The sequence below is a fragment of the Nyctibius grandis genome, chromosome 1 (assembly GCF_013368605.1).
Source record: "Nyctibius grandis isolate bNycGra1 chromosome 1, bNycGra1.pri, whole genome shotgun sequence".
Taxonomy (NCBI): domain Eukaryota; kingdom Metazoa; phylum Chordata; class Aves; order Nyctibiiformes; family Nyctibiidae; genus Nyctibius; species Nyctibius grandis.
In genome coordinates this window covers 59,691,832-59,699,492 of record NC_090658.1, presented here as the reverse complement: position 1 = coordinate 59,699,492, position 7,661 = coordinate 59,691,832, and the positions used below count along the sequence as shown (strand labels likewise).

The following is a 7,661-nucleotide window of genomic DNA, read 5'->3' as shown; positions in this document are numbered from 1 at the left end:
TGGCCTGGAGATGGGATGGGATGGACCGCCCTTCGCAATGAATCACTGCTCAGGTATTCCCTGCAAAAGGCGGTTGTAAAACTGCCTGAGAAGTGGAGCTGGGATAGGAATGCAGATCCTTCTCTTTGGAGACTGCCTTAACAGCTAAGTAAATTCCATGCTCTTCTTCTTGTAACAGTATCTGCAATCAGTTATGTGAAGTTAAGCTACAAAAGTGAGCGAACAAATTATGATAATTTCAAGGCTATGCTAACAAGTCTTTCTTTTACTCTGTCACTGTGGTAAATACAGGGAGACTGTGAGAGTGCCCACGGAAAAAGCACTGGCAGTACAGAATATGCATTCCAAAAAAAGAAAAAAAAAAGACATTTTATTTCTTTGAGTGTCATCCAGATAGAGATGACAATAATTGTTCAAACTGTGTGGGGATGGTTTTACTTATGCTACAGGCCGTTCCTGCTTCCCCTGCTGCGCAAAGGAGCTCTTTCACCAAACATAAACAACAGGTCCCATCTTTGCCAATTTATGGCTTGACTTCTGCAGAGAGCCTATTCCCTGTCTCAAGAAAGCCAAGGTGCTTTGCACCTCCCATCAGCCATATAGCACCAAGCACAGTTTTGTGCGAGGCAGGGCGTCTGTCAGAGGAACTTCAGCACAGCCCTGATCAGTGGCTTAATATATCCACTGCTGGGGAGTGGGGGGTACATGTGGCATCAGACAGGGTCTCTCAGCTGGAAACCATGAAGGTGTCTGCCTTAGCTTACCTGCAGGCTCACTTTTACGTTCTGACTTTTATTTTGCAGTTCTTTTGTAAACAGACCAGACTAACAAAATTAAAATAAACCAAACAGCAGATCCTATTCTGGGCTTCGCGAGGGTTATTGATTAGAAATCCACGTGATAAAAACTGCTATAAATGAGAGTGCTGGGAGGATAATTCCTGAAACCATCCAAATCTGTATCGCACAGGACACTTCAGTGCTGCAGCAAAAGCAAGACTAAGAAACAGAAATGTTTTATAGCGCTTATGTGATAAGAATCTGATTGGGATCTCACATATATTTTTGGCTATTTTTTAAAACAAAACACCCTGGACACAAATGAGTAAACAGGCTACCACAAACATGATTCTTCTGGTTTTGGCTAGCTTCCAGAATTTTTCTGAAGGCAATAGGTGATGCAGTTTCAAATACTTAGTTTCTGATTTTCCAGCTTAATTGGATTTAATAGGAAGCTTTGTGCCTAAATATGACTCAGGGGCTTTATTTTCTTCAGTATGAACTTATACATTTGGGGTTTTAAGGAAAACGTTGTTTGGCTGACTATCACAGCTACAACTGAAATTGTTATTTTTCTGACATCCACTGATGGTTAGAGCTCCGCACTCCCAGCTTCCCCTGGAGATGGAGCAAGAACTCTCTAGTGCTTACACACTAAGTGAATTCTGGAGTAAAGTGAGGGTGGTAGCTGTGAAAGGTGCCTGGGGTTAGATGACAGAGAGCTTGGGGTCATTCTGATCTAGCTTCAGTTCAGTTCCCATTCACTGCCTGCTATCACCACGATGGCTCTGCTGTCCCCAGGAGTAACGACCAGCTAGGAAACGCTTTCCCTCTCCTGTCAAAGCTCATCTGCCACAAAATGCACCTTGCGGGGCCATGGGTGGGCAGTGCCTTCTGCCTCACAGCAGCTCTGGATGCAGCTCCCAGCAGGACGGTCAGGCAGGGCACGGCTCCTGCAGCCAGCAGCAACTGCTGCCTCCTGCTTCAGTCAGGGACATTTAATTCAGCATTTAATACTGAATCTACCTGTTTCCCTGTAAGCTGGAAGGTGGCAACTTTTTATTACACTGTTTTTTCTTTTCAAGTTGATGAAACCGTTTTCTATTTATTCTTAGTGGTAGTAACAAAAAGGTAAAAAGTCTTTTAAAGCTCTGTGCTGGCAGTAGGGAACCTTGGTGCGAACAGCACGTTCTCCATTTTCAGTGCTACTTTGCAAGTTTCTGGCTTCACCAGTTCATTGTTTAAGTTTGTTTGTGAGAGAGTGCCTGGCTACCTTTCCTCCTTTAGCCTAAGTAATCACATGGGAAGTTCTTCTTATGGATGGGGTTTTCCCAGTCAGGTTCGCTATCAGCCTTTATGAGCGCTCTGTTAATTCTGCCCATCACTTCAACTTCCAATTCTGCCCTGGGGTTTAAGAAAACCGTGACAACATCTGGGAAATAAACTCATAACAGATGGTGAGTATTTCATTAACTCTGCACCTCGTACCCGACACCCGGAGTGGCTGCGCATCAGCACCTATGGAGAGCCTTGTGCAGAGCCCAGTGACACACCACAGAAACTCTCCTTCTTTATGATGTAGCCAGGAGCATGCTCTCTTCCTCTGCCTTCATCAGCAAAGACTAACTTCAGAACCAGACAGGACCTCAAGAGCGTCATTTATCATTAGAAGGGAAAGGTGCCAGCCAAGCCAGAGAAGACGACAGCCTTGAAATTGGCCAAGAACTGACCCAACACAAAGTACGAAGGTGACCCTTCACAGCGATACCCGGGAGGCAGTTAAGGTTATTATACGGAGTAATACAGCCTAATTATTTCTTGCAAGATGGAGAGGGCACAGGTACAGAGCTCCTGCAGAAGCTGAGGTGAAGTGAAGCTGCTGGCAGAGAGGCTGTCTTTACACAGAAGGAAAACACGACAGGGAGTGAGAAAAATCATGCTAACAACTTTTTAAGATGTTGGCTTACTTGCAAGGTTATCATTGGTTTTGTTTATTGTTGATTGCAGTGCAGCACCTTCTTGTGAAAGATCAGTGAAGTTACTTAGCTCTTCAGTGACTTGGCTTATCTACGTACAATTACAATAAAATGTATGCTGCCTGGAAACTTCTGTGAGCCTCCCTTATTTAGTATTTGACAAGTATTTGGAGATTTCTAGATGAAGGTTGCAACAGAGAATTTAAAAGTACGATAGATAATTGTTTATGAAAATGGTCGTAGTTTCTCAAAAACTTGCAGGTTTTTTGAGTAATAACTAACAAATAAATGACAATTTGATAGCCAACTGTTGGGGTTTCCCTTGTATGAACAGTATGAGTCAACAGCAGCATGTACACACACACAGTTCAAATACAAGGGCATATAACTGTAAGCAATCTAAAGCAAGCTGATATTTGTAAAAGCCTGTGCTATCACAGCGATGCAGACTGGAAGTAGGAACAGAACTGCAGTAACAGCTAAGATTTGGTGTCGTCAGCTGTAGCAGAGACATGCCCGTACTTTGTCACCAAAATCCCAGCTGTGACCCGAAGAGTCAACTATTTCTTGGATGTCTAATACCCCAACAACGCTTGACAAAAGACCTGTCTCTAAACCTACTATTTATTTCAGGTCTGAGCCCTGAACAGATGTTCTTATTCTTGGAATGGATTATTGTCTGCTTAGGAAATGACTTAAGACCATCTTATTTGAATGTGAACTACATATTCACATATTACATTCAGTCAGCAAAAACAACACTCTTGCCTGCTAAGCCAGATAGTCCACATTAAGTATTTCACAGAATCACAAAATCACAGAATGTTAGGGATTGGAAGGGACCTCGAAAGATTGTGCAAATTGTGCAAATACTGAATTGCTCCAAGTCATCAAAGTCAGCTAATACTGTTTGTAAAGCCAGCACTGCCCCAATTCAGATGTTTAAAGTTGCCAGAAAATAATGACTTTTGAAGCTTTCCTTTGAAGCTGACTGAAGAGACGGATGCACTGCAGGTCTCTCCATATTCATGTCCCTTCACAAAGAAGGGCTTGTCCAGCTGCTGAGGGAAAGCATAGGGAGGCTTCTCAAAGGGGGATTCATCCAAAGAACAAAAAGCTCCAACCTCTGCCCTTACCGGAGTGCCAGGAGGTTTGCCTGTTCTGCTGTGTTTTGGTTTTTAATCACTCCTTCAACAGAAGGAGTCACACATCTCGTCAGAAAAGTTCACCCAACGGGACGGTCAAGTTTCCAGCAGCCCTGGTACATCACAGACAAAAAGCCTTTTCTCCAAAACAGGCCCTGCTCTTGGGGCAAGTACTTTTGACATCTGAATTTAAATGGTACCATGGTCAAGCTCAAGCATCTACAGTTCTGGTGGGCCCAGCTGTCCACATGCTGGGCATACACCTCATTAATAGCTAAAGGTCTGCTAGCCCAGGAGACTCACACCACCCTAGTACTGCTACAGCATACAGCTTTCACTTCTGTTTTTCTGAAAAAGTTTTGGTCTTCAGAGTAATTTGAATAGCAAGAACATATTCCTTTCACAGCAATGGATTCTTCTCGTACCTCAAATACTGCCACTGACAGGTAATTTTAAAGGTGTTATTTTCTTTTTTTTCCTATGGATTTAATTAATTTTCAGTGCTTTATTTCTTTTTTTTTGCAGTGTTACTGAATCAAGGAATACTTCTTAGCCGTAAGAAAGCAATGTGCTTAAATAGAAAGTTTAGGCAATAAGATTAGTTAATTGACAGCTAGAGGGACCTGAAGGCATGGTTCCTCCACCAGCGTAAGCCAACCTAAAAATAAGCTTCTGATAAAAAGGTGTTTGTTCCCACCTGCCCCCTGGTGTCAGAGCTGGCACAAGAGCTAAGCTCTTACATGGGGACATTTTCAGTCAGACCAGGAAGCCTCACAGATGTGCAGCTCTTGAGGGAAGCAGTGGGAAGGTGTGAGCAGGGCAGAAGGGGCAGACAGGCCTGCCCGCTGTGAGCAGGAGCACAGCCTCAGGTTAGCTTAAATTGATCAGGAAGCTGCGCTGAGTCACTGTTGTCTGACCCCATTCACGCTTAAATGCACTGGTATGGATCTCACAGCGGTGAGTGCTCTGCCATCCGTATGCGACTGCGTAAGATGCAGGATAATGGTGATACCTGGCTAAGAGGTCTCAAAGGCTGGGGATGCTCTGTTGACAAGAACTCAGGTGTTTGCTATAAGCTAACCGTAGTGTCAGCAGATGCAGCATGGCTAGGGTGGCCTTGTCAGGACCACATGAATTTTTGAAATGCAATGTGCAGTCTTTGCTCACACAAACCTAATAGCTACATGAAGAACATTTTTATAGTTTAAAATTTTGTATTTGAAGAAGCAAATAAGAAGGAGGAAGGAAAAAAGAGTCTAATTGGCTTTTAAACTCTGACGTACATGTGCTCAGAACAATGTATCATTCACACAGCAAATCAAAGCCAGCTTAGACTTAGCTTTTCTGCAGCTTTTTCCTCCCCTACCTTTCCAGGATTACTAATTAATAGAGACCAGATGTCAAATACTTCAGTATGGCCATAAATCTGGGATGAGAGGAGCCTGATCTCCTTATTGCCCTGGGGCCTCGTGTGCAAATTGAATCTAAGCATCACTATTGCTTTGCTAACATTTTGTATCCCTCTGCCCTTTAACCTGTTGTAAATAATGATACAAAGGAGAACAAGGGCTAACCATACAAATACCTTTCTGTCTAACTTTTTTTTTGCCAAATCTTCTTCTAAGCAGTGATCAGCAATAAGCAGGATTCCAATCAAAGGCTTGCAGATACAACATAAACGTAGAGAAAATGATGAGAAACGAAATTTTGAATTTAGATCTTTATTATACAGGCCCAAAGCTGTGGTCACCATGCAGTTACACCGTAATGGGAATGATCTTCACAGAATCACAGAATGTTAGGGATTGGAAGGGACCTCGAAAGATCATCTAGTCCAATCCCCCTGCCGGAGCAGGAGAAAGGTGCTTTAGATCTTGCTGAAAGGATCTCACTAAACAAATGTAAAGAGACCACAGACTACAGCATTCCAAATAACTGGCACTTTAATTTTTGAAAGAGCAAAAATAAATAAAGGAATGGCAAGTATGTCCTTTTCACATATGGTGGGGCATATACATACTCCTTCTTTTCTATAGCTATTCAAGAGACAAAATTAGCAAATGCTGCCCGAAAATGCAGACCTTTCATATGAGGGCTCAGATAACTTGCCATTATTCTCCCCTTGGTTATTAGATCAAACACACATTCAGATAGGTGCATATGCCAAAAAAGAAATGCAAGTATTTTTTTGTATTTCATTTCTACTTCCCACCCTTTCCTCCTCCTTTCAGGATACTAACAGGGAGTAATTGGAGACATCTAGTCAAAGAAAAGCCCTGGAACTTTTCCCTTCTAGTTTTTCATGATACTCTCATAATTTAAGGATTCATCACAAATCTAAAATGGTTCAGGTGTCTCACAAGGAATTTATCACTTCTGGAACACAGATAGCCACAGTGAAGAGCTGCACACAGACTGCACACAGAGTGTTATGCAAAAGTGGTTATCTTTAAAAAAACAAAACATTTTTAAAAATTTGTAGATCAAAACAAAGCATGTCTTCTGCCCTACAGGATTTTCTTGCAACCTGTTCTTCAGTTATTTGCACTAGGAGATGCTACAAATGGTATTAGTTACAATATACAGTCCACTGTCATCTTCTGGTCCAGCAGAAGAACCTGTCTCTCTGATGGATGCAAAACTGTTCATCTGAGCAGATCATCCTCAACAGCACAAATATGGCCTAGAAACTCATAGAGTTTATGGTTTTAATTTATAAAATTAAACCTGCCTCAGACAGGTAATACTGGTATGTAAGTTTGCCATCCCTGGGTTCTGTCAGAAACGGGGTACTGAGGCGCTCAGAGCCGTCTCAGTCTGCAGCGCTGGGATCCTCCTGGCACTTCAGACCCAAGATGCGATGTGATGCACGCTAGAACATGGGCGCACTTCTCACTTAACTCTGCAGAGCCCGGGACATGGTAAGCTGCCAGAACCTCCTTCATCTTGCCTGTTGACAAAAGGAACAATAACTAGTCATCACTGGTTGCTGGAGCATATTTCCAATTTTTAAAAATCCCTATAAATAAGACTTTACTTTTTTTCACCAGGCAAGAGCAAATGTTTCATAAATAACAGATTTTGGATAAAGTTTACAATCTCTCTGTTAGCCACAGGATGCTTATAAGGGATAAAGGTATCTTATACTGCATGGTTCCTAAAATATTATCAGGATTAAACATAACATTATTTTAAAAATATTATTAAATTTCCCTTTCAGTGTCCAGTAGCTTAGTACTTTAAAATCTTCACTAAAATATTATCTCTGTAAAGAAGAATTTTTTATAGCAGATTTTCTGGTTAAAAGCGCTGTATTGTCTCTCACACACACTGTACACAAGATACAGTGTAAACAATCTAGAGGATTAATAAAAAATAAACGAGTAAGAATCCAGCAGATTAGTAAGCGGCTTATGTAAGTCTGGTGTAGAACGATCTCTAACACATATTGATCATGTCAATTATGTGTTGATAAAAATTATTAATCATAACAACTATAAATCCTTCATTAATGACTTATTAAACGGGCTTCACAGAACCGAGGGTCAGAAAAAACCACTAGATTATCTACTCTCATTTCCTGCCAATTATAATTTTTCCAGATAGTCTTCTGTGAAGTCCAGGCACTTTGGTTGTCAGAAAACCAAACTTTTAGTATCAGACTGAGAAAAAGAAAGACCACAAATATTCCTGCAATATATATTTGCTGCAGAACAGGTAGAAGGAGAGGCAGAGCTACTTCTGGCGGGGGATTCACCCAC

At 41.8% G+C, this 7,661-nt stretch overlaps 1 protein-coding gene across 2 annotated transcripts in view; it reads right to left on the bottom strand.

The window, feature by feature from the left end:
* Positions 1-5,638: 5,638 nt before the first annotated feature.
* Positions 5,639-7,661, bottom strand: part of SCAF8 (SR-related CTD associated factor 8) — a 104,735-nt gene continuing 102,712 nt past the window's right edge. For both annotated transcript variants that reach the window (XR_011048617.1, XM_068405984.1), the window contains one exon: positions 5,639-6,850. The gene's annotated coding sequence lies outside the window, so the exon portion shown is untranslated. The remainder of the gene's footprint in view (positions 6,851-7,661) is intronic.